We start from the raw sequence: 8,698 nt of genomic DNA on the forward strand, positions 1-8,698 counted from the left end.
GTGAAGCAAAGCCTTTCAGGGTATAAAGGACTTTTTGATGTTTTATACTGTTTATAATGACCTTCTCCTTTAGAAAATGCACAGCTGTGACCTGAAAAGGGAACAAATGCTCAGCAGCAAGCCCTGGCGTGGCTTTTTGCCCCCTGAGCTGGACCCACCCGTGGGCCAATGTCCTGGCTTCAGCTCATCCCCAGGGAGGTGTCCGATGCCCAGGTCTGGGGCTTCCCACTGCCCCCAGCTGCCCTGTACCTGGCTGTGGGGTGGGACGGGCTCTGCCCTCACCCACCGTGGGGAACCCGCACTGCTCCCAGCCCCTAGACCTGGTTTGTATTGAGACATGCTTTATACTACTCAGTATTATTTGGAGCTAGAGAGAAATATCGGTGAAAGAAAAGATTGTTATGTACTTGCTGGATTCAAGGCCGGGATGAATGAGGCTTTGAGCAACTAGGTCTAGTGGAAGGTGTCTCTGGCCATGACAGGGTGGTTAGAACTAGAAGATCTTTAACGTCCCTTCCAACTCAAATCATTCTGTGATTCTATGATTCCCAAGCACTAGTGGATTCTGTACAACAGAAAGGAAAGTTTAAAGAGCTAACTGCCAGTTCATGTTATATGAAATCATGAGTTGTGCAATTTCATGAATTTGGTAAGAACCAGAAGGGAAGTGATGAACATCACGTCTTGCAACACTTCCGATGACAGGACAGTTCCCCAAAACACAAACAGCAAGGGAGACGGCCCTATTTATAGCTATACCACCATATGAGGCTTCCCGTCCTCTCTGAGCCTGAAGACTGATAGATAGACAAACAACACAAAGGCGTTTTGAAGTAGAAGGTAGGTCCATCTTTGTCTTTATGACTACTTTGTTTGCTGAGGTATTCTTTGGGACTCTAGGAAGTCCAGGGCTAGAGGGATGATGTCCCACACAAAATCTAAAAGGCTGTCAGAGGAATACATGAGCTAAGTTTTGCAAATAAAGTACCTACTCCCTGCTAACAAAAGTCCTAGCCACAATTCTATTTTTCTTACTGCGTTTGGTACTGAATTCATAGAAGTTAGACACTGCTCCTAGATCTACTTTTAAGCATATACTCAAAAAAATCTTTGAAAGTAGGTGAACTAATGCCCTCACCAAACTCACCATATTCACTGTTGGGTAACTCAAGGTGATTGATATTGCTGTGATCCATTTTGATATTTTCTGTTTGCAGCTTTTTACCCACCTGCTTGAAATCTATTCATCATAACCTTTGTATATAGCAGATAGATAAATAATATTTAGACCTTAAGATACTAGTCATCAAATATATGTATGTAAAGTTTATACAGTGCTCTCAAGATCACCAGCCTTACGAATCATCACACAAATTGTTTTGTTACAGAAAAGGACAACTTCTTTAACCTTGTTACTGTTTATTTGAACATTTCCCTGACTGCTTGAGAAGTCTATCTAATCTTTCTGCCCACCAAAACTGAGAAGTTCAGGTGGTGTAGAAGCAGGCATATGAGCAGGTCAGACTCGAAAAATTCAGAGGAGAGTTGTTGATGCTGACATCTTTCATCTTGAGCAAGTTTCACTGTTCTCCGTTTCCAAGGAAGAAGAGATGGTTGCTCCTCTTGCACTCATCTTCATGACCCAGTGGATGCTGCTGATCACCCAGTTGTGTGTCGGTTGGCATTGCACAGACTGTGAGTAGAGTCAATCCTCTGAGGTGGTGTAACGTCCTTCTCATTATGGGTAGTTGTGCATAAGTTGCCTTCTGTCTTAGATGTGCTGGGCAGTAACCTCTGCACCTGAAAATCTGGGAATCAGTCTTGCACCTTACTGATCCCATTATGTGACACTTGCAGCAGAGATGCCAGATTCACCTATTAGAAATTTGGTGTTGAATCAGTGGAAAATGGAACTGAGTTGAATGAACAACATGAATTTCACTGAAGACTGGTGTTCAGTGACTGCAGGACATTTTACTGAGACTATAATGGTAAATTTGCTATGTAAAGTTTTAATGGAGATAAATCACTACACTTCCTTCTTTTTCTTTCATATCATTAAGTAACTGAAAAAAGTACTTTTGGTAGAAACAAGATAGTCTCTGTTTTAGCAGTCTTTTCTAGTTTTTTGTTGAGACCTGTCTTAGTACTGAGGCATATCTGTCCTCTCTGGCCATTCTTGTGAAATTCTTGCTTTCAGAGGAATCTTTTGGAATCAGGGCCTTGATGGGACTGAAGTGTAAGGTTGTCTCTTTTCCTGCTTTTAGAGGAACTTCAGTGAGACGCATCTCATTGCTGTTCAGATGAGAATTTCTAAATACAAAGGACAGGCTGAATTGGATACATGGGTCCTTACTGACTTACCTATAGCCAAGACATAAGCATGCAGCGACATTGGGAAATGCAGTGATGTGCTTGCTCAGGGCTGATGATCGGTGTTACACAGAAGCCTGTGAAGACACAACATTTCTGGAGTGGCTCCTGCTATCCAAGCAGGTTCATACAATCACAGAACAGTTTGAGTTGGAAGGGAACTTCTAAAGATCATCTAGTCCAACCTTCCTGCCATGAGCAGGGACATCTTTCACTAGATCACTTTGCTCAAAGACCCATCCAACCTGACCTTGAACATTTCAGGAGAGACCCAAAACGAGTCGGGAATCTCGCAAGGGAGCTGAGAGGCTGACGTAGCTGGGGGCAGGCCAGGTGAGTTGTGGCACATTTAAAAGTGGCCATAGCCACAGCAGGGGCAGAGAGTGTGCCGGGAGTGCGTGAGTGAGTGCAAGGGTGGGAATACCAGCAGGCGCAGGCGGAGGTGCACAGAGCGTGAGGGAAGCAGCCATCAGTCATGGGTCCCCTCCCAGTGCCAGACAAGAACATGGCCCCACCACCTGCAAAATGCACCGCAAGGAAGAATGTGGGAACTCAGGCCGAGCTCCCGCAAAAACACACAGCTGTGCAGGTCTCCAGCTGCAGCAAATACCCAAGCCTGGCATTTGTTCCCAAGGGAGCCAGAGATACCACCTGTCTGCAGTGTGATCAAATAAACTACCTGCTCAGGCAGGGGGCTGAACTGAAGGAAGAGGTAGAAAGACTTAAAAGCATCAGAGAAAGTGAATGTGAAATAGATTGGTGAAGCCATACCCTGAGGCATAGCCATTAGGTAGAGGCTCTACAGGAAGTGGATGATCTCCTTTCCACCTGTCACCAGGCAGAAGAGAGAGGCTTAAGGGAAAATGGGGAATGGAAGCAGGTCCCTCCTCTGAGGGGCAAACAAAACCTTTCCCAGCCCCCCTCACCTTCCCAGTTGCACTTGCAAAATATGTATGGGGCTTTAGAAATTGAGGGCCAGGTAAATGAGGATGGAGAAGACGATAAATGCAGTGAGTTACCCAGATCTAGCCACTCACACCTTACGACTTTCTCAACAAAGGAACAAAGGAAAGTAATTATGGTGGATGACTCCCTTCTGCAGGGAACAGAAGGCCCCATTTTCAGACCGGATCCATCCCACAGAGAAGTCAGCTGCCTCCATGGGGCCAGGATTAAGGATATACAGAAAAATCTCCCTACCCTGGTCCGACCCTCAGATTACTATCCATTACTAGTATTTCAAGTAGGCGGCGACAAGGTGACACAAGGGCAATGAAGAGAGACTTTAGGGCCCTTGGACGGCTGGTCAAGGGATCAGGAGCACAAGTTGTGTTCTCCTTTATCCCACCACTTGCAGGAACTGATGAGGGGATAAATAGGAATAGCCAGCAAGTTAAGTTAATCAGTTAATCTGCTCGGTGCAGATTGACTACTGGCTCCGAGCCAGGTGTAACTGGCAGGACTGTGGTTTCTTTGATCATGGGATGATCTACAGGACACCAGGCCTGCTGGCAACAGGTGGGGCAAGCCTTACCCAAAGGGGAAGAAGAATACTGGGGCAAGAATTAGCAGGGTTCATTGAAAGGGCTTTAAACTAGGTTTGATGGGGGATGGGGATGGAATCAAGATTACGAAAAAAGACCCTGGGAGCAGATTACCAGTGCTGGTGGGTAAAAACACTAGCAAGGTCTTGAGGCCTGTTGTCTCAGTAGAGGTGGGGAATGGTAACCCATGTGGTAGTCATAACATCAGGGATAGTGATAGGTTGGCAACCACAGAAGGGTCTGAGCACAGTCAGGGGGGTATTGGGGCTCGGCCCCCCACAAAAGTGGCAGGAAAATTAGCCCAGCTAAAGTGCATCTACACAAATGCACGCAGTATGGGCAACCAACAGGAGAAGCTGGATGCCATTGCACAGTGGGAAAACTATGATATAGTTGCCATCACAGAAACGTGGTGGGAAGACTTACACAACTGGAGCGCTGCAATCGGTCGCTACCAACTCTTCAGAAGGGATAAACAAGGAAGGAGAGGTGGTGGGGTGAGCCTCTATGTTAGAATCATATTTGAATGCCTAGAACTTAATAATGGGAATGACAGTGTAGAGTGTTTATGGGTCAGACTCAAGGGGAAGGCCAACAAGGCAGATACCATAGTGGGAGTTTATTACAGACCCCCAAACCAGGATGTAGAAATGGATGAAATATTCTATCAGCAACTGGCAGAGCTCTCGCTCAAGGGCAGTGAACCATGTTAATTCAGCAAACATAAAAGGGGAAAATGACTAACCCTAGAGGGAGCAAAGAAGATCGTGCATGGGAAGATTTTTCCAAAAAAAGATGATTTACGCCTGGGAAGATTCCCTGAAAAAGATGCTGGAACCGGGACCGGTGATCTCTTTATCTCTATCTTTTTTTTTTTTATCTTTTCCTTTCTCTATCCCTCAGTTTCTCTTTTCTCTTAGAGTTGTTAAGTAACGGTTAAAGTTGTTAAGTAATGACCTTAAATACCTCTTGCCATAAGTTGTTGTATACCTGTTGTTAAGTAACACAATGCATATTTCATCACTCGTTGTAAGTTGTGATATACCTAATGAATTATTGTGGACTTCTTAAGACCTATACTAATCATTTTGGGAAACTAATAAATGTATATGGACCCTGAGATTTATCTCACATTCGTCAATGCCGTTGGGGATTTACAAATCTGAAGTCACTTACCCCAGCTCTTTCCTGAGAGTGGGATGTGACAACACCCGGTCAAACAAAATTACAAACAGGTCAAGAAAAATTCAAGCAGAGAAAACCTGACAAACTTCACCCATGAGGCCTTGCAAACTCATTACAAAGCTTACAGCCTGTTGCTAACAATAACAATACCATATTACCAGGCTACATAGTGGAGTTACAACTACTAAATTCATTAATGCTGCTGTTCCAAATTATCTGGTTTTTCCTCACCTCAGCATTACTTGGAGAGTGTCTCTACAGAATAACCACTAAAGATCATGCATCCCTACTAAGCAATTCTGTTTCTGACTGGCTTTTCCAAACCTTTACCTTAGGCTGCTAAAATGACTTTTTCTGAAATTTTGATCATTGCTTTTGCATTTCTGCCAGAAAAATAACATAGAACAGTCTCTAGCACAGAGGAAACCAGAGTTTTTTTTGCTAAAAACTAGGAAGTTCTTGCTGCAAGGACCAAAGAGAAGACCTTGTCTACTGTTTGTATTTTTGTGGTCTACACAAAAGCTGTAAGATACTGGCATAGCAAAATGCCCAGCCAGTTTTTGTGAGGACTCCTATGGTAGTTGGAGCAATAAATTATTCTTAAGGCTTTGGGGACTTTAAATCATAGAATCACATAGGTTGGAAGGGACTTCTAAGATCATCTAGTCCAACCTTAAAAAAAAAAAACAACCGACCAACACTAAACCACATTCCCAAGTACCATGTGAACTCATCTTTTGAATATCTCCAGGGGTGGTGCTTCAACTACTTCCCTGGGTAGCCCATTCCAATGCTGGATAACCCTTTCCATGAAGAAATGTTTCCTAATATCCAATCAGAACCTCCCCTGTGGCAACTTGAGGCCGTTTCCTCTTGTCCCATCACCTGTTCCTTGGGAGAAAAGACCAACCCCCCCTGGCTACACCTTCCTTTCAGGGAGTTGTAGAGAGCGAGAAGGTCACCCCTCAAAGTCCTCCAGACCGAACAACCCCAGCTCCTTCAGCTGCTCATCATAAGACTTCTTCTACAGACCTCTCACCAGCTTCGTTGCCCTTCTCTGGACCCGCTCCAGCACCTCAATATCTTTTTTGTGGTAAGGGACCCAAAACTGGACACTCGAGGTGAGGCCTCACCAGTGCCGAGTACAGGGGGATGATCACCTCTCAGGTCCTACTCACCACGCTGCTCCTGATACAGGCCAGGATGCTGTTGGCCTTCTTGGCCACCTGGGCACACTGCTGGCTCATGTTCAGCCGACAGTCGACCAACACCCCCAGGTCTTTTTCTACCAGGCTGCTCTCCAGCCACTCTTCCCCAAGCCTGTAGCGCTGCATGGGGTTGTTGTGACCTCAGTGCAGGACCTGGCATTTGGCCTTATTGAAACTCATCCTGTTGGTCTCAGCCCATTGATCCAGCCTGTCCAGATCCCTCTGCAAGGCCTTTCTACCCTCCAGCAGGCTGACACTCCCACCTAGTTTGGTGTCATCTGCAAACTTACTGAGGGTGCACTCGATCCTCTCATCCAGATCATTGATAAAGATATTAAAGAGAACTGGCCCCAGTACTGAGCCCTGTGGGACACCACTCATGACTGGCTGCCAAGTGGATTTAACTCCAAATCATGTTCTTGCAGCGGCTCTAGCCCTTGTAGAGCCAAAAGTTGGAAAATAGCCCTGGCATATCTGCCCAGCTTTCTCTTCTCTTTCTCCTCCTATTTCTCTTTTCTTATCCTCATTTCTCTTCCACCTTCTGGCAATGCTATTCAACACTAATTTTCTGGCCTCTAAAAGATAACATACTATGGCTGCACCACTTTTGCTTTGGATTTTTTTTTAATTTGTTTGCATTTTTAAAGCCTCAGGGCTGATTTCCCCTAAAACAAGCAAAGAAATCCCCCGTGTAGGAGAGTTTCTTTGTCTGTGGTAACATCACTGTCCTTGTGGGCTGTTTGGATTGTTCTGCTGCAGTATATTCCAGTTTAAAAACAAAAAGTACCCAAACCCTGAAACCTCAAAACCCAGACTTCCTCATTTTGTTATGGAGGTGCGTAATCTGAGGGAGCACCAAAGACCACAGTGCTCCTCTGCTGCCAGTTCCACAGGCTCAGGACATCTTCAGAGAGGGAGCACAGGGCTTTGCACAGGGTGCAGTTGGGAGTTCAACTGGAGAAAGAGAACCCACCACTGGACAGATGTGTTTATCTTTGTCTATTGCAAGATGCATAATTAGAAGATGCATAATTGGGATGACTGAAAGGTTGAGGGTTGATGGCACTTCCCAGTACCAGATTTAGGCACAGAAAAAAAACACAATTGCCCAGGTCAGTCTACATCCCACCGTATCAACATTAAACAGTGTGATGAAAGGGTGTCTCAGTTACAGACACCGCCCAGAAATCCAGCCACAGCCATCAGTGGGCACAACATTGTGTCCCAACTGCTTCTGCCATGAAATCTCCATAGGAGTGTGCAGCTAAACCCCCCTTACAGCAGCAGCTGCCCTTAAACACCACCCCTAAAGTGGTGCAGGATTAAGAAATGCAACTTTGGTGCAATTCGTTCTCCTCCTCCCCAGCCCCATCTCAGGGCTGTATGGATCACCTCAACTCCCTCTCTTCTCTGCTCCTGCAGTGTGAGGTGCCAGAGGGTGAGAAATTCTCCTGGTTTGGACGTGTCTGCTGATGGAGTAGACAGGAAACTGCTTAGCACTCTGGGAACTGACCCATTAGAGGATGGAGACCAACGGAGGTGAAAGGCTGGGGGAAAGGACAGAGAAAGGCAGATACACAGAAACTCTGTCTTCCTTAACTTTGGGGAACACCATTTGATTCTCTAAGACATTTCCCAAGGCTCTGATTTTATTTCCCTGGGTACTTTCCCCCCTCCATTCTCCATGAAATACAGTCTGTTATCACGATGAAATCGAGTGCTTTTCTTCCAAAGATGAGAACAAAATAAAGTGTGTGGGTTTTTTCATTCTTTGTGATTAGAAGTCCTTTCTTCCAGTAACTATTAAAAAAATACTTACATGGGTAAGTGTGGAATTCCTTTAATCTGGAAGTGCAGAGGAACTTCTGACGATGGACTATTTTTTCCTCTGAATGACTATCATGGGCTGAAGACCTGAAGTCTAAACTTCCAGTTGTTTTGTCTGTTGACAACTTTAATGTGATGGGGATAGTGACAGTGACTCTTATCAAAAAGAGCTTCTTCTGTGACTAAATCTACTTTTTAGTAGAATATCCACTTCTTCTTATTTGTTCCACGTTCCCACTGTTTGCTTCATAACTATGCTTCAGGAGAACTGTGTTTCATTTTTAATCTCTCCTGGCATATGAAGAAAGTCAACTCCCATGAATTGGTCCTTATAGAGCCACCGCTGTCTTAGACCTTTCCCTCTTCCAGGCCAGGATCTATTTGGTTCTCTTGTGATTGCTGTTTCTGTGGATGACTGGAGCTTTTATAAGTTGTGGATACTCAAGGAGAATTGTTCATCTCCTCAGTCAATACTGAGTTATTGACAGACATGATCAAATGCATGAACACAACCATAGGGAGTCACTTCATACATTGCTTTTCAGTTCAGGACTTGCTTTA

Source organism: Calidris pugnax, unplaced genomic scaffold (assembly GCF_001431845.1).
Source record: "Calidris pugnax isolate Ruff unplaced genomic scaffold, ASM143184v1 scaffold188, whole genome shotgun sequence".
Lineage (NCBI taxonomy): Eukaryota > Metazoa > Chordata > Aves > Charadriiformes > Scolopacidae > Calidris > Calidris pugnax.